This window comes from Triticum aestivum, chromosome 2D, assembly GCF_018294505.1.
Source record: "Triticum aestivum cultivar Chinese Spring chromosome 2D, IWGSC CS RefSeq v2.1, whole genome shotgun sequence".
Lineage (NCBI taxonomy): Eukaryota > Viridiplantae > Streptophyta > Magnoliopsida > Poales > Poaceae > Triticum > Triticum aestivum.
Window position 1 is genome coordinate 408,488,674 of NC_057799.1, and position 18,891 is coordinate 408,507,564.

Below are 18,891 nucleotides of genomic sequence, written 5' to 3' on the forward strand. Positions count from 1 at the left end.
CGAGCTAGGCGTTGCACTGTAGGGTGCGGCGCCTCCAAGCTAGGCGCTGCATATGTCTGTACCTATCCAGAAAGCAACAGAAGTTTGGCTAGGTACAGACATATGCAGCTCCTAGCTTGGAGGCGCCACACTCTATAGTGCAGCGCCTGCGAGCTAGGCGTTGCACTGTAGAGTGCGGCGCCTCCGTGCTAGGCGCTGCATATGTCTGTAGCTATCCAGAAAGCAACAGAAGTTTGGCTAGTTACAGACATATGCAGCGCCTAGCACGGAGGCGCCACACACTATAGTGCAGCGCCTCCAAGCTAGGCGCTGCACTGTAGAGTGCGGCGCCTCCGTGCTAGGCGCTGCACAAACACTTAGCAATTTTTTTGCCTGAAACTAGAGGCCTACGTACTGTGCCTCCTCCCCCCCTCTACTGGGTCTTTTTCAGCCACAGTTCAACAACTAGTATAACAAACATTCAGGTACGACATCATTTCTCCAAGTATAACAATTAGTATAAGAAACAAAGGGTTCACAAAAGACCTCATTTCATAGAAAGGACCATCACAATAAGTTCCAGTTTACCATAGAGCTACCACCACTCCAAGTTCAACGACATAAAAGGTACAACCACTCCAAGTTCAACGACATAACAAATCGCACTCGAAGTTCAACATTATAAAAAAACTAAGATGACTAGTGCTTTCCACGCTTGCTGGGTCCTCCCCACCTCTTGACGCTTATCTTCTTCACCTTCCTAGGAAGAGGAACCCGCTCCGGCTCCGGCTCCGCCTCCGGTTCGACATCGTCATCCAAATAGTCATCCAAAGCCGCCATCCGCGAGGTGCCGACCGTCCTTTTGCCTCTTTGGGTGAAGTCTTCAGGTGTGTACTTGTTGATTCCCCTCCTAGGCTTCAACTCGTATGCAGACCGAGCCCGGTACGTCCCCAAGGTCATATCATCAGCAACCAATGCATCAACAAAAGATATGGAAAGACCGTGTGTGAGGATATAGTTAGCAATGCATCAACAAATGGATATATATCGTCATGCCATACCTCTTGGGTGACCCCACCCACATCCTCATCCGTGAAAGGTTCACCATGGCTCTGCCCCGAAGCGGGATCTGATGGTGTCGCCGACCTAGACCGTTCTGGTGATACATACTCGGGGTCACGACAACCGAAAAGGTTTGATAGCCGCCTTAACTTTTGGCCCTGGCGCTGCAACATGTACAAGTGAATGAGACATGGAAAGTACCAACAAATGTTAAGTGCTAGTTTGAAGGAGATGTGAATCTTAATGAATTCTCGAAGTGCACCTTCCCCATCGCTTTTGCCAGCCGGGGTTGTTTCCAGAATAGTCTCGGTCTCGTCAGCTGCTTTCTTGATCTGGGCACGCTATGAACAGAAACGGTATCAAAGTGTTAGGCAAGCGAAGATGTGAAAAGTGCGAATGGAAAAGCAAAAAGGGCTAACCACAAAGTTCATCATTGGAGCTGAAGGGATCACCGAGTTGCCTTTCGTGACTAATGCGTTGTACTGGTGCTGGGCTACCTCATCAAAAACGGTGGGTTCTTCCAGAATCTCCTCAGCATACGCCGGCTGGCATACCTCCACGCGGGTACTTGCAAGAAACCATGCGAGATAGTTGTTGAACGCGATCGGGCAGTGCTCACGAAGCTGGGCTCGTTTTCCAGCCCTTGCTTGCTCCACACTAAGAGCGAACTGCACGACATACTTCCTGTGATGGCTGGCCCAATCCTTGATCTTCCACTGTTTTTTTCCTATCCAACCTGCAAGTTAGAAACAAGATATTAGCATCATCGAAACCGTCGAGAAGCTGCTAAGTGCTCAAGGTTAATTATATCTTACGCGTGTAGCAACTTGTCCGTGTCCTCCCACTCCGGCGGGTGTGGCTGGAACAAACCAAACTGGCGGAACACCCGATGTGGCAGGTGAAGCTCAACCGCCCAGTTGCATATCAGCGGGCACCGCATATGCCAGAGATCCCTATCCCTAATGCACATCGGATTAAGCCTGAACTCTATAGGGTTACCAAAACTCTCTCCTTTTCCATACGGCTCCCATTCCACCTGCAAAATGGGATTGAATGCAAAATTGATATCGAGTGAAGATACAAGCATGATAATCACTTATGCAAGGTCGGTTCACCTGCTCAGGCGTGATCGCGTCGAGCTCGCTCTTGTACAACTTGTACATTACAGAGGGATCATCCGTCGTCTCATTTAACACATCCCACTTGTAAGCCCAAGTGGGGAGCCGTAGTGGGTCGTCTTTATCGTCCCAATCCTCGTACTTCACGGTCTTAGGTCGTCCAACCGGCAAACGCTCCCAGCTCCATATGGAAAGTGCGAGCAGACAACCACCAATACCTCCAGTGTGCCTACAACTGGCATCGTCCAACTGCACATAAAAAAGAACATGGTCAAATTTGCCGCAAGAGCGCATTGATAATGTATCAATGAAGTGAAAAGGAAACAACTTCATACCTGTCGATACAAGTAAGCTAGTGTCGCCGAACCCCAACTCCATTTGCTATCAAAGACGGTCAACGCCTTCAGCCACATCCATGGAGCATTCTTGCCTGTGCCATCAGCAAACATTGTCCTCGATACCACGTACCACATGTAGACACGAGCATAAGTCTTCACCATGTCCTCATTAGCATCATCGGGGCAATGAGCGAAGTTCGAAGATATCCACGTGAAAGTAGCGCCCGCTGCGACTCTTTCCTTCTTCTTATCTTCCCTTTCTGGCTCCCGAGGCTCCGGAGGAACCATACCGATAAGGGCTTGCATCTGCGCGCGCCACCCTTCAGAATCGGTGTTCATACATAAAGGATTGCCATCGATAGGAAGACCGGTGATCATAGCGATATCCTGCAGCGTCACGGTCATCTCCCCGGTCCGAAGATGGAAAGTGTGTGTCTCCGGCCTCCAATGATCGATAAGCGCGGTGAGTGCTGCAGCATTGTTGGGTGGCGTCGACCGGCGGACCAACTCAATGAAAGGGAGAAGTCCTGCCTCCCTAACATAAGGTGTGTACCGCTCATCATAGCTCATCCCTCCAAGGCTGATCCCGTGAGACCGAAGCTTCAGAGGTGCAAGCTCCTACAAACAAACAAATCATAACATTACATATGGGGCATTTGTGTTTGAACAAACATACAAAATTCATAACACCGGCCACTTTCAGTATTACCCGCTGCTGCACCGACATAGCGTACGACCGGTGTTGATGGTCCCAGTGATCATCGAGAAGCCAAACCATCCTAACAATTTCAACAAAGCATTCTTGTCAACACAATTATCTTTTCAATTCAAAAAAACTAAAGTAGGCCTACTACATGCAAGATCCAAAGCATATGGTGCTTCCCCCTACTTGGGCCTACTTCATACAAATAACATGTCAATCTATGTATCCAAACTATAACATGTCAATCTACTTCTCCATACAAATAACATGTCAATCTACTTCTCCATACAAAAAACATGTCAATCTATGCATCCAAACTATATAAATAACATGTCAACCTATCTATCCAAACCACATTCTAATCTAACAAGGGTTCCCCAAATCTAATATACGCAAGATTCAAACAAAAGTTGCCCAAATCTAATACATGCAAGATTCAAACAAGGGTTCCCCAAATCTTCAAAATATAATATTTTCTATGGATAGAAAGAAGGGGATCGGAGGAGAGTACCTTCTACGATGGATTGGTGAACAAATGCACGGACCAAATCGTCGGATCGGAAGGATTTGGGAGAGGGGATTGAGAGGGGGAGTGCAGATGGCCGCCGCCCTTTTTTCTGTAACTGCCAATGGGGAGGGTGGGGGAGGAGAGGGCTGGCGCGTTTGCATATAAGTCACAGTGCAGCGCCTAGCCGCTAGGCGCTGCACATTACACTGCAACGCCTAGCGGCTAGGCGCTGCACATTACAGGTGCAGCGCCTAGCTCGGAGGCGTTGCACTGCTGGGTGCGGGCCCGTGGGCTGCCACGGTGGACAGTGATGCAACGCCCCGGAGCTAGGCGCTGCACCGTAGAGTGTGGCGCCGGCGTGGCGGGCGCTACACAAAAGGGTCAGGGGTCTGAAATAGTTTCGCAACCAGTCCATTCTGTGATTTGCTTTCGATTATAGGTCAATTTTGACCCGAGCCCGTCATCCCCAACCTCTCGACCTTATCCTCCCACCGCCTCGCGACGCCCACCCGGCCTTCCACGACGCCGCCCACCTCGCCCGACCTTCCACCGCGCCGCCCCACCCGGCCTCCCACCGCGCCCCCCGCCCCGCCCAGCCTCCCACCGTGCCGCGCCGCCCCGCCCGGCCTCCCACCGCGCCACGCCGCCCCGCCCGACCTCCCAACGCACCGCGCCACCCCCGTTGGCGTCACCCCTGGACTCCGGCAGCGCTCCAGACCCTGCCGCTTGCTCCGTTGGCGATGCCCGGTACAACCTGGACTTCGCCGCCACTCCTCCCCTGCACTCCCTTCCCCATACTCCGTGGGTGACGCCCGGTACTGCTCTTCTCCCTACGCGCTGGTGCGTTGGTGTCGCCCCAAACATGGGAGCCATCCCAAGGCCGTAAGAGTCTCGAGCTTCCTGCAGTTCGAGGGCGAACACCGCAGGATCTCCAGCAGGAAAGTGGTCGCACCAAGTTGAACTTGCTGCAGCACCATCTTGACCAAGTCAAACTTGCAGCAGCCAGGGTACCACAGTCACTGGCAGCCGTCCACGATGAGCTCTAACCGCAGTCCAAGTCGAACTACTACCACCATCTTCACCAAGCGCTGCACTCATTGTGCACCAACACAGTGAGAATGCCATCTCATTTTGCTTTGAACATTTGCTTTGTGATGTATGCTCGCTGATCGATCAGCAATATTTATTTAGTTTGTACTCTCTGAATTGTGGAAAAGATATTGAACACTTACATGTGGTAAACACCTTTACCTTAATAATTGCCCCCAGAATAAGTTGCCAGAAAAATTCATCACCAAAATGAGCATATATAGAAGAAATAATTGAACTTACTACTGTGCAAGCAAAAGGCATGGCCTGCCTCAAAATGACAAAATCTTCTGATAAATTACTTCCGTCGTCGTGTTGCAAATGGAGCCAACATAGGCTTCTTACCTTTCTTAAGAATACAAAATTTAAAAATATAGAAGAGCAGCTATAACTTGAGAATGAACCTGGCACTTTCACGCATAATGGATGTAATCAGAGGTTGTGAAGATGGTGTTCAAGGTACCATCTTTATTTTCTTGCATCTTCCACCACCCAATTCCTTAGAGCTATACTGTTTTGTCATCTGCAGCAGTTATTGTACATTTTTGGAGTTTTAACCAACATGTAAGAGTATTGACATGTAAACATGTGGCAGGTGCTTTCCATGTCGAAAAACTATGGAAAATGGGGCAAATAATATACCGTTGCCTCGTGTCTCAAATGATCTTAGAGAAGAGATTTAGCCAGTCAGCAGCATTTGTTGCCTTCACTCTGATGGAATATGGTGGTGTTCCTCGGTACTCCACTCCAGAATCTCTTTTGAAAAAAGCTCTCCATGTCATAGGTTGTGGCTACGAGGACAAGTCTGAAGGGGAACGAAGGTAGCATAACAATCATTCCAGTAATTTTCATTCATATTTTTCTATTACACAAAATTTGTGCAAACATAGAAGTGAGGTGTCAGTATGCAAAATTGTGGATCACTTCATTCCAGTAAAAGCATAATGTTTTTTATAGCTTGATTCCAGTAAATGGGGAACTGAGGTAACATAGAAATCATTCCAGTAAAAGCAGGCATCTGTGTATTTCATCTTTAAGGGTCCACGACGGGAGTCTAGTTGTTTATTCTTATGCTTGGAGAACTTGTTCAGTTTGCATGGGAGAACTTATTCTATTCCTGTTGCTCGCAAGCTGTTTGTTGATATGCCTAGAAGAACTGAAATAATCTTTTGTGATGTTTCTTTGGTGTTAAATAAAAGCTATTTTTTATGGACATGTGGACTATAAACATTTGTTGTGGAGCAGTACACGTATTTAAACTTTTATGTGGACTATAAACATTTGCTATAGTTCACCTTCAAAAACTCTGTAAGTACAGAGATATCACCTAGATGTAAACATTTGCTATAGCTCACCTGCAATAACTTCGTAAGTACAGAGATAATATTTATATGGACATGTGCACTATAAAAATTTGCTATAGTTCACCTTCAATAACTTTGTAAGTACAGAGATATCACCTAGATGTAATATGTAACTATTTATTGCAATCCGAGGAATGGGTGTGTATATTGTAGTCTCTGCATGCACAGTCGAGATGTGTTCAGTCCAACCCCATGGCATCAGGGAGGTCGAGTTCGTCGCGAGCAGCAGTACATGGTTGTCAGCTTCAACTTTCTTCCACCTAGGTGCTTTCACTCCTTGCAGCTTATATGTTTGTGTAGTTTGAACTTAGGCTGGTCTCCCTCTCGTACTTCAGTTTTTCAGTATTGGACTAATCAGTATGGTGAAGATGAAGTTCCTTTTTGAACTTCTCCGGTTAATATACATGAACTTGGTCATCTTTTTCACATGTACTAACATCAGCTCATTCGGGAGTTGTTCGTGTACTTCTGACACAAATCATTATAAATCTCGAGAGAGGTAAGCTCAAAGAAAAATAGAGAAGTTCGAAGCCAAAATGTTTGCATATGTTTTGTTGAATCGAGTTCCTCCCAAAAAAAAAGCACTAAAGGAGGTTAAAAAACATGGTTGTGTTTGCTTATGTGGTTTTCCCCTTCAATTACAGAGAAAAGTGCAACTACGTATATGACAACGTTTCAGCTACAAAAGATACATCAGTTCAATGAGAAAAGAACATCAGCTCAAAAAATATATAAAGGAGGTTGTGAGCCCAAATAACTGATTTTTTTGTTGTGTTAAATTTTTCAGCTGAAAAAAGAGAAGAATTTCTCTCATCCTTCTTCTGAGAAGATTGGGATGGGAGTCTACGGGGCAGGCAAAGTGTGTTGTTGCTTCTACAATTTCAAACATTAATTTGAGAAAAGTTATTCCTCGGCTAAGTTTGAAATATGTCATTTTGTGAAGTTTAGCTACTCAGCCATGAACTACTAAATGGTGGACTTGCATTTTGTTTCTTCAGTACATACATGAGTTGAATGTAATACATGGAACATATGTCAAATCTCCAAGATAGAGTTCATATTTATTTTCTTCCAAGTAGCAAATATTTCTGTGGATCAGTACAACTTCTGTACGACCTTTTGTTCACAAATCTTGTAGTGTTGTTTCTACATGAATCTTTTTAGTACTTTTTAAAGCAAGCATGGTCCATTTGTAAAAGCAAGCGTTTTTAGTACTTTTTAAAGCAAGCGTTTTTGGTGGCCAAGTGTTATTGATTTGTGAGAGCTAAACAAATTTCCTATTCAAGTGGAAGCTCCCAGTATATGATGGATGTGGGAGTTATTTTTACATTCACTGTTCAGTGCTTCTCTTTGTGTAATGTTTTATGTTTTTAAGTGCTTTTTGAAAATTTATGTTCCTAGTAGTTCATGTATTACTGCGTGAGGAGTTCACGTGTTATTGCCCAGTAAGTAAACTATTAATGACTCTCAAGTGATGAAAAAAATGGGCAGTGATGAAAAAAATGGGCAGTAATCTATGACTAAAAATATCATTCAGTTCAACGATATAAACCATGCAAGTTCGGGGACGATTATATAGTGACTTTACTATGAATACTCTGTTTTTTAGACAGGAAAAAACAACACGATGGGTTTCACCTTATTCAAAATTACTCTTAAACGGTTGTGAAGTAGAAAAAAGTTCAACATGACTAAGTTTCACATTTTCGATAGCTATCCAACGGTATATTATTTGCCCCATTTCGACAAACTTTTTAGAAAAATCGCGTTCGAAATCAAATTTGACTGTACTCGAATTCGAGTTTAAACCGTAAGGAATTAGAAAAACATTTCTACACGAAAAAGTTGTGCATTTTCCATAGCTTTCCAACGCTGTATCATTTGCGTCAATCCGACAAACCGTTTGCAAAAAAACGCGAAAATACGTTTCGCCCAGAATTTTACCATTTTTCAAATTACTTTTAAATTGTATAAAATTAAAAAAATAATAGATATATGAAAGAAGCGGATTTTCACCAGCTTTCCAATGCCATCTTATTTGCTCAATTCCGAGAAACCGTTTGAAAATTGAGTCCGAAATACGATTCACGTTTTTGGTTTTGAAAAAAACGGTTTTTTTCAAAACTGCTCTTAAACCGTGATGGTTTTGTAAAAAAATCCTATATATTTGTAATGTAGATGTCAAGAGTTTTCCAATGATATATTACACGTCCCATTCCGACGAAAAGACGAATAGTTCGACTAGATGAAAATCGTCAGTACAACCGCCTAAAACCATCAGTTCAAGTAGGGTAACAGAATAATATTCTATTATAAAAACAGAATAGCCCAGATATATGGTTTGCGCTATTCCTCACCCCAGCCGAACCACACACTCCAGGGAAAAAAGAAAGGTTGCGACGTAAATTTACCTCACGCGGGCCTAACAAAAGAAAGAGATCGGACTTGCTAGATAAATTTACCTCACGCATGGGCCTGGCAAAAGAAAGAGATCGGACTTGCTAGGTAAATTTACCTCGCACGTCTCTACTGCTAAACTAATAGGGAGAAATGGATCGTGGGACGGTGGGAGGTCTCTGCCACTTTCCAAACCGTCTCCGTCAGACGGACTGTTCACCGCCGCTACCCCCGACCTGCTCCGCAGTCCGCACCAGCCATGGCGGTTCCTTTTCCTCGGAGGCCAGCGGAGCATGTCAATCTATCCCTGCGGCGGCGAACTAGCTACGGTGGCTTTGCAGAAGGAGAATAGGTCGTCACGCCAGCGGGATCCAATTGAGCGGAAGCGGCAGCGCCAAGTCTGACCTCGACCTCAACGCCAGGGCGGCGCTCGGTCATGTCGACGCGCTCCGCGAGCTCAGGACGGTGTTTCTCTCCTCTCCCACCCTCGTCTCCTTGGTTGAAAAGGATCCAGAGATCTCGCCGGCCACCGTTGAGTCATCATGGTATATGTATCATCGACCTCCTCTTCTATTTGTTCACTTCTCCTAATTCATGCGCCCATGAGCTCAAGCTCCGCGCCTTGCCTCTCTCGAACATGACTGCTTCCACCCCTCTGGTGAATTTACCTATTTTTGATAGACTAATTTTTTTTGTGTCGTCAAGAGTGCATCAGATTATTTGTGTTATGAGTTTGGCATCTAAACGGGGTTGGTAAGTTGTGATGGGCAATCACTTGTGAAGGATTTACTCGTGCAAGTTGTGATGATAGCAGGACGAAATTACCATGCTATGTGAAATTAAAATACTTATTATGCTAAGGTCACATAATATGAGAATTTGTCCTGTGGCGTCTGCGACAACACTAGCATGGCTGCGATCTCAGTATCTAGCTGGTTGCAATTTTCCTCAGCTTGTAGTTTGGGTACTGGCTAGATTTTAATTTTGTTGTAAGTTCTTCTGTTGTTTCCTGATTCTCAAGGAGATGCCAATATCCAATCCCAAAGAAAGGTATATGTCTCCAACTAGTGTTGTTTCTAGATGTTGTTTCCTTAGATTGAAGCACGACTCGTTCTTTAGTTCAAGAGTTCAATATTTTTGTTGTAGGGATCCAGGTGAGGCCTCACCAGATCTACCTACTGTCATCAATGATGATGAACTCCATCAAAATATACTACTTTTTCCTCTGCAGAATTCTCCTTTTGTGAATCAACTTTGGCCTGATAGCCTTATCAAACCCATTGGATTTTCCTTGCCCTTTTTTTGGGAAGCAATGGGAGAAAGAATTTGTTCCAGAATATAGGTTTGTACCACATTGCATGATGTGTAAATCTCGCTGCAAATACGCTTGTATTGTTCAGAAAAGTCCGTGTTCTATTACTCAGAGTCATACCTATAGCTAGTGCTCCTCCAAATATTATTGTAATGTTAGTACTCAATGTAGATTCTGGAGGTGCTGCTAAAATTTCCTACTAGAGATAAAAGAAATTATTTTTGGGATTTCTGTCTGTTTAGAGTGCACATGTGACTTTCCTATAATCCAGGTATGGATTTAAAGTAGATATACCTCATGTTGGAGTTGAAGTAAATACTTCACATACTTCTTGTAGAGTTTCCTATCAATTTTCAGCTGCTTGTGTGCCACCATTGATTTTTATATAAAAATTATGAAATTATGTTATTAATTCTCAGGTAGAAATTAGATGATAATCTTTAGTCAACAATTAGTAATGCAAATTAGCAGCTGCTTCACTTTTCTTGTTTTCTTTTGCAATCTGCAAGGAACTCAAAAGACAGTTGTACATTTGCTCATCTGGATCCTGGTCCATATATAGTTTGGGCAATGTAGAATGTTAGAACTTGCAGTATGCAGGTTTGGATAGAAATTCATGAATGCATGTTTTGAGGACTAAAAGCTTATCAATCAATTGGATGCTGAATTTTGTTTTTCAGGAATAGATGACTCTCTCCATGCAAAAGAAAGTGAAGTAGTTAGCTCTCATATGAACGTGTTTCTAGATCTTCCGGCTCTGTTATGCATGGATCTAACAAGAAGATTCGTTTAGTTAGGAGGACATTGTCTTCAGTTTGAGCTTCATGATGTTACTACTTGTTCTATACAGATAGAAGAAATTTATGTTTATATGGGTATTTCCAATTTTTACCTTAAATATTACTTTTCTTTTCAAACATTGGGAATACCCTCTTATGGAGAGCTAGATTCCGTAGTGGAGTTGACTTAGCTAAATCAGCACCTTAGAAGCTAGAACTTAGAATAATCCTTATTTCCTTGTTTTCTGGCTGGGTTGTTGTCTTCAGAATAACATTTTCTGTTTACAATGTTTTCACTGAAGGAAATTTTAATGGAAAACCCCACAGTTTCATTTCTTACTCAGTTTATCTATGTGTTGATTTCTTGTTTAAAACTGTTGGGCGTTCATATTACCAAAGCTTCATATGTTCGGCCCATCAACATTGTGTTACTTAGCATAAGATGAGATAAGAACCCTTTAGTTTTAGGTGGTAACTAAATAATGTAACTCAGTATGAACTAATAGAGTGCAAGGGGGTTCTACAGATGCAGCAGCTGCAAGGACCGTGAGGAAGCACATGGTGCTGTATTGCGGTAATGCCGGGATGCTCATGTCACCTATGAGAACGAGCACTTCCAGAAGAACGTTCAGCTGCTCAACCTGTTGATGATCGCCGCGAATTCAGAAGCCCAACTGAAGCTGCCAGTTCCATAATAAGTTGAAGAACTCTAAATTTTTATGCCATGGATTGAACATGTCATTCAGCTAACTTTGGTTATCCAGTCTGACAAAAAGCAAAATTTGTAACAAAAGGGCAAAGATTTCACCGGCATATTTTTCATGATGTATAGTGAATACTTGATTGGGGTGCAATGCATTTACCTTTCAAAATATTCTATTGATAAAATCGTTCCATGTGAGAGCTTGTCAAATTTACTTGTAGAAGTACCACTGGAAGTTTGTTCTAATTTGTGTGTGCTTTTCAGCAGACTGTGATAGGCTTGTCAACAAGTATCTTTGTTGAGTGTATCCGAGAAAAATTGTGTTTATTTCTTGGTTTCGGATATTCTTCATGTCTGTATATTCCTCTAGTATTTTGCCTGACGGTTGTCTATCGGATCATTTTGATAGTTATAGACCACAAACAAAAAGATTCCTGATGTGCCAAATCAGAATGCACTATTTCTCTGAATACTATCAATGCGAAGGAAACCCTTTCTTCTCAGTTCTCGTCTTCAGCGTGTTCTCCGTGAAGTAAGTTCTATCTGTTCGATTCCGTGGCTCTATAGGAGGCAAAATAATAGTATGTGTCTTAGTTCTTCTACGACACAAAAACTCAATTATACAAGATTCATGAGCTCTGATTAGAGGGACAATATGTTGTATTAGATGAAGGATGTAGGAAGTCTTGTTTTTTAGTGTCAACTAAAATATGAAGGATGCAGGAAGTCGCAAGCCAATGGTGTACTGATGAAATTGTAGATGCTGACATGTTTTGTATTGAGAGGATCTAGTGTCTGTATGATCAGTGTACAATGTATTTTTTTTCTATACGAAATACACATGGATGTTTTGAAAGGAGGTATATAATACTTGATTGATTATTATAAAGAATTCAAATATGTGATTGTTTTTCTGATTCCTTTCAAAATATAATGTGAAATATTGTGTAATATGAAACTTTGAAGGTCAAATCTCGAATGTGGCGTATGGAGTCTAAAATACAATTAAAGTGTGCAATCTGGAAACAAAAAGGAGAAAAAACCCTCTGAAATTCTCGGATTCCAACAAGAATTCAGTGAAACACAGTGCAGGCCAAAATAAGATGCGGTACGCTATATTAAGAAGTAAAGTTCTTGCATACACCAAAATCCATCCAAATAAAATCGGAAATTCTCTGAATTTTTAGTATACAACATACACCACTGGTATGCAAATAACTTAACTAATTTCTTTGAGCTGCAAAATAACTCAACTAATCAGGATCTCCTCTAGCTCAGAAACCTTCCATCTGACAAAAGAATCATCGGCAGCCCCAATATCAATCACCTCTTCTGTCCTGGTGGGATCATCTTCGGAATTCTTCGCTCCTGCAGCAGAGGGGTCATCTTTAGTCGTTTCACATACACATACAGCAGGGTTGGCATAGAATTCAGTTCTTTCTGGCATGACTTCCATGCAATCTCAAATAGATCCTTTCTGGACTACTCGCACCTGCGATGAGAATTTATAAATAAGGTGTAGAGTTATTTAAAATTTTATTGTGACCAATATATCTCATGAGAAAAGTAGTGTTACAATTCACAATGAACCAAGAGATATAGCTAACAAGGATGTGCAACGAAACAACAGAAGCAGCAGAGCATAGCAAGTATCCTGACCATGTTGCCATTATTGTCATAATCAATTCCACCGCAGATAATCAAATCAATTGAAGTCATGAGAATGAATGTGCCAAAAATTGAGTCAACTCATCTTTGCTTGACAATGATCCTTTTGTATGGAAATATGGAAAGAGCGCTTTGAGGGCTTGTAACGTGTCTTCTTCGCCTCGCTACAAGCAGCATAAATATGGACATTGCTTCTGTGGCCTAATGCTCCCAACAACAGCCCTACCTCCTTAGGAGTTTAGTGGGCACATACCTTGCCTTCTTCCTTTCTCTTGGTTATTTCTCTCAGATCTGAACACAAAAAGTTGGCGATAGGTAGCTTTACCTCACTATCAAAGTATTGTGACCTGAAATTGCGCATACATGCAAGGTTTGCATCGCTTCAAAATGGCACCTTGATCTCAGCTCTCCTTTTCTCTACCATAGTAACACCCTAAAAGGCAAGCATATCACTTTCAAATCTGCCATAAAGCCATGGAACATATATTGATAAAAAAACAAAAGCATAATGATGCATGCTGCAATATTTTACAAAGAAAATATTATTCATTTCTTCTTTCCTTTTGATTAATTAGCCAATTAGCCTTCATAAGTTTGGTGCTCCAGTATCTTTAGTTATAAACTCGCAGGCTCTCAAAGGCAACTAAATAGTAATCACTAAATTGTACTGCATTAGCTAACAACAGTATACCTATAACATATTTTAAATAACAATATAAAGAAGAGAAGGTTGCTGTTTTTGCATGACATGGAAAGAAGACCATTCTATGATTAAATTCAGCTAACAACAGTACACCTAAGTTCTGAGAGTAATGCACCATTGAACCAACAAAAATAAAGGAAGAAATTGGATTTAGATAGACAGCCAAGCACAAATGCAGATTTAGGCCAACATGTATATGCCGAGCCTATGAGAAACATTACATGGCATTTGAAAAATGGAAACATCTAGGTTTGCAACCATCAAATCAACAAATTTTGTTTGATGATTCTCCAATTATGTCATAAATTAAATGATTAATATGGGATTTCTAAAATACATTCCAGATTCAGAATGAGATAAATGCAACTGTGGTACAGTACCTGATTCCTAATTGGGAATAAACTTATACACAGGATAAAGCAAAATCATAAACCTAACTAATAAGGAAATATCTAAGATGGTCAGATAAGATGTAAATTGACCTCTGGTCTTTATACATTATACTTACTAGTGGGGGGTTTCTAAAATACGTTTCAGATTCAGAATGAGATAAATGCTACTGTGGTATAGTAGCTGATTGCTAATTGGGAATAAACTTATACAAAGGACAAAGGAAATATCTCAGATGGTCAGATGATAATATGTAAATTGACTCCAGGTTTGTATACTTTACTAATGGGGCATCCTGCACAATACTCGTCCTACATAACATGCCAATTAATCTGAACACCAGTAGTGACTAATAAGAAGAACACAGACGCACGCATGCACACACATACGGAGTACAACAGAGGGAGATAAGGAAAGAGGAAAAGATAAACCTGTCCAGAGAGTAGAAGCTGGACACGAAGGCCATGGAGCCTCGTCCAGCTGGTTGAAGTAGGGGCGTGGAATAGATGTTGCTGCTGCAACCGCGCACGGCGCATCTTACGCGGGGTCTGCTTTCGCTGGTCGTAGGAAGGGGGCCGCGACCGTCGCAGAGACCTCCTGCTGCTGTGCGCAACAAAAAAGGAAGAAGGATGGGTTCCGTCGCCGGTGTGATGATGACAGGATATGGAAGGAGCTCGGGGGCGGGGAATAGAAAAGCAAGCCGGGCCATCGCCGGCGCAACGAAGGGAGCGGAGGGTGGAGGCGGGTCGTGGCACTGCCGCCGGCCGACGAGGCCTCTTGAAACGCTGCTCGCCTCGACGCTGCAGCCAGCCAAAGGGGACACCCCCAGAGTCGCACACACCCAAATCCACCCGCAGCTGCCGTCGGATCGCCGCCGAAACCTACCGCCGCTCACCTCCGAACCGCTCGCCGCTTCCGCTCCCACTAGTTTCAGAAATTGCGGGGAGTGGGGTCCGCTCCTAAATTGCTAAAGCCCACCGTAAAAAAACAATTGGTAGGGAATAAATTACCTGGGCTGGACCGCTGGAGAGAGCGGTGCGGGCGGGTGCGATGCAGAAGTTGCGTGCCGGCTGGCTGGGTCGTGCGACCGGGGTGGAAAATAACTTATTCTTCATCCTGGGTTTTAAATAGACTTTCTATATATATCTTTATCTTTATCTAATATTAAAAGGAGGAGCATTTCTTCAATTTTTTTCGTCATAGAGTCAAACGAGCAATACCATCATGCCAAGCTACTGTCTTTAGTGGAGATGCACAAGTTCATTTATTATTGAGGTCCGCGGAAGCTCGCCTCGCTGCAGGCAGCAGTTTTGTGGGCCGGCCCATTCGAAAGTATGACGTCTCACATATTTATATTTTTTTGTTTGTACTTTCTGTTTCTATTTTTTCTCTTATGTTTTTTTTCAATTTTCTTTTTCCTATTTAGGTTTGTAAAGTATTCATCACACTTTAAGAATAATTAAATCATGTATTTAAAAAATGTTAAACATGTATAAAAAAATATTTTTGATGTATAAGAAAAATGTACAGTGTGTATGAAAAAATAGTGATCAAAACATGTATTTGAAGAAAATGTTAATCATCAATTAAAATAATGTTAAACATACATAAATATGTTTCACATGTATATGAAAATTTTACAATATGTATGAAAAAAAGGGACATCAAAATATATATTTCACGAAATTTCAACCATGTATTTAAAAAAAAATAACCTGTGTAATCAATATTTCATATGTACGCAAAAGATGTACAATATGTAGAGTAAACTAGACATCAAAACATATATATGAAAAGATGTTAATCATATATTATAAAAATGTTAAACATATATAAAAGTATGTACAATGTGTATTACGAAATGTAGACATGTGTTGAAAAAAAGTAGACATCAAACATTTATTTCAAAAAAATGCAATTATTTATTTAAAAAATGTTAAACATGTATAAAGAAATGTTCTTAATATATACAAACAAATGTATAATGTGTAAGAAAAAACATAGACAGTAAAACCTATATTAAAATAATGTTAACCATGTACCTCCCGCTAGATGTCCAAATACAGATAGATGCGCTAATTATCGTGACAATTTTCATTTTTCAATGAAAGTTCTCATTGATAACCTAGACATATGAAATTGTCCAGGAGTCATGTCCAAGGCGGTAGCATTAGATAGGCGGGTGTGGATGTGTACAAGGTGCGCGCATGCACACGACATGGCATCTGCACCAACTAGCCGACTCCCGCACCGATGCACTTTTGCCTTGGGCGCCATCGGGAAGAAGCCCACCTCATTTGCCCCACTACCATCCTTGGGTGGCATTGTCCAGAGGCTGGTGTGTCGCGCTGGTGAATGTTTTGAAGGACACGATAATTTTCTCTCCCGTTGCAACGCACGGGCATATATGCTAGTATATATATATATATATATATATATATATATATATATATATATATATATATATATATATATATATATATACATACATACATACATATATATACACACATATACATACATTGCATTGTTTTGGTTTACCCACAAGGTCACCTTAATAATGCTTAGTTCTCTTTATGGATATTGAAGCAAGTGGGGTTGGATTGTAGACGAGAGGCAATTTTGTATGAACCATTTCTACCTATATATGGAATACAAGCCTATGATATTTTGAGAAGATGAGCTCTTGTGTCGAATCAATAAATTAGGTTATTACTTCCTATCAAAGACAATTGCAATCCCCTAGACTTGTAGGTCATCATCCCCCTACTCGGTTTTGAAACACTATTGTACTCCTCCACATTAGTATAAATAGGGTAATTAAGATAAAGAGACTGGACCAACGCCTTAAGCGATGTTGCTTTGCATTTTGCTCCTGTCACCTTTGACTCTCTTTGATACCAATACCTAATACATGAAGGTAGTGTAATTGCTTGGCAATATGTGCTTAGCCATGTTAGCATTTAGATCATATCACCTTTGCCTTTAAATTAGACAACAAGCAATTCATACGCCATAGGTAAACTGCACAACTTAATTTCAAATTAATCACATAAATGTCAAATAAGCATTATGAAAAATCACATTTTATTAATGCCCTACATATCCCACTCCCGAGGGGGACTATGTGCTCACTAGAGAGGGATCATAGTCAATGACAATGATCAAGAAAAGGAATTCATCTCTATTATACCATAAATAGTCACTACCGAATGGATGATTGACCGATTCTTGATATAGGGGACAGAGCATGCACTACTAGGGAAAACACTAGTAGTAGCGCGGGTTTAATGCTCACTAGTAGCGCGGGACACCGCGCTACTAGTAAGGCGCTACAACTATTCCTTAGCAGTAGCGCGTGCGACAAGCGCTACTGCTAAGACATATAGCCGTGGCGTTTGTTCACTACCGCGCTACTGCTAATATAGCTAGTAGTAGCGTGTTTACTCTACATCGCTACTAGTATTCTTTTTCTTATTTTTTAATTTTTGGTGTATTTATACGCCGTTATACAAATTTTGGTACAATACCAATTATGAGGATGTTATATCAATATGTCCATAACAGTGTGTCAAATGAAGGTGGATTAGGTTCAAGTGGAGGCAACATGTGGTGCATGTCAAAAGTATAGTACTAATCCAAACTTGATCTAGTTTGGACTAGTAGTACTTTCGATGTGCACCACATGTTGCCTCCACTTGAATCTAATCCGCCAACACAAGCTATTTAATCATCATCATAGTCATTACCATCAACAGTAGCTATTTAATCATCATAGTCATAGTGTAGCACACATCATCATCTTCAAACTCATTCTAGCTAGCTAATCAGCGCCAGCACTAGCTGCGGTAGCTATCTAATCACCACCAACACTAGCTAATAATAATCATCATAGTCATTACCACCAACACTAGCTATTTAATCATCATAACTCATTTCTAGCTAGCTAATCACTCCTGCTGCTCTCTCTCAGGTAAAATAACATAAAACATGTGTAGCACTCCTGCTTCATCAAGTTGGAGCATGCAGATGAACCTGTCTCCTAATCGTGGGCTGCGCTTCTGATTGCCGCCCCCTAGTACTTCTATGCGATCGTTCACAATTTTGCTCCAGTTTTTCACTATTAAGCATTCCTCGCTATTAGAAATCATGAATGCACTAAAGTGCATTGTAGTATATCTTGGTCGTAAGCTAATAATTCTCATGCGACCTTTGATCTCGATCCAATGAGGCACAACATTCATTGGGAGTCCCTGTTGAAGAACATCGTATAGTAACATACTTAGCAATGAAGTTTAGCTTAAAAAATAATGTATGCAAAAGATGCACTGAGGAAAAATAGTAAAAATCTTACCATCTTTCCTAAATAGATGTTACCGTAGTTCAGTACGAACACTATTGGTCGCACGTTTTGAGTACTAAGATTTTTAAGTCCAGGAAAATAATTTGTCTTGACAGCATGAAGATCCTCAAGCCATGAAACATAATGACCTATCTCCTCGCAGTTTAGTTCAGCCCCGGGACAGTGGACGGTCATGTCTACCAAGCGCCAGACATGTTTGCTTGAATGGAAATAAGCTGTCAATAGAAATTAGTTATCAACTATTTTGAATAAACAATATCGAAGACATAAATATGGTTGAGAAACTCACATAATGGTATAACTGGAGGCGTCTGCACATCGACCCAGATGTCTCCATTACCTTCAATATCATCTTTGGGACGAATATCAAAGGTGATAAACATATCAGGATCAAATGCATAAGCCTTGCATAGTG

General features: G+C 41.5%; 3 long non-coding RNA genes across 4 annotated transcripts; 2 read left to right on the forward strand and 1 right to left on the reverse strand.

The window, feature by feature from the left end:
- Positions 1–4,134: 4,134 nt before the first annotated feature.
- Positions 4,135–7,240, forward strand: LOC123053468 (uncharacterized). Of its 2 annotated transcripts, XR_006425586.1 has the most exons (3): positions 4,179–4,820; positions 5,393–5,618; positions 6,949–7,240. It is a non-coding gene; the product is annotated as an uncharacterized lncRNA (long non-coding RNA). The 2 variants fall into 2 exon arrangements; XR_006425585.1 differs by having other exon boundaries at positions 4,135–4,820; positions 5,393–7,240.
- Positions 7,241–8,720: 1,480 nt separating this feature from the next.
- Positions 8,721–11,550, forward strand: LOC123053470 (uncharacterized). Its single transcript, XR_006425587.1, has 2 exons — positions 8,721–9,900; positions 11,176–11,550. It is a non-coding gene; the product is annotated as an uncharacterized lncRNA (long non-coding RNA).
- Positions 11,551–12,443: 893 nt separating this feature from the next.
- LOC123053471 (uncharacterized) lies at positions 12,444–15,135 on the reverse strand. Its single transcript, XR_006425588.1, has 2 exons — positions 14,545–15,135; positions 12,444–13,453 (listed from the first exon to the last, which is right to left on the reverse strand). It is a non-coding gene; the product is annotated as an uncharacterized lncRNA (long non-coding RNA).
- Positions 15,136–18,891: the final 3,756 nt, after the last annotated feature.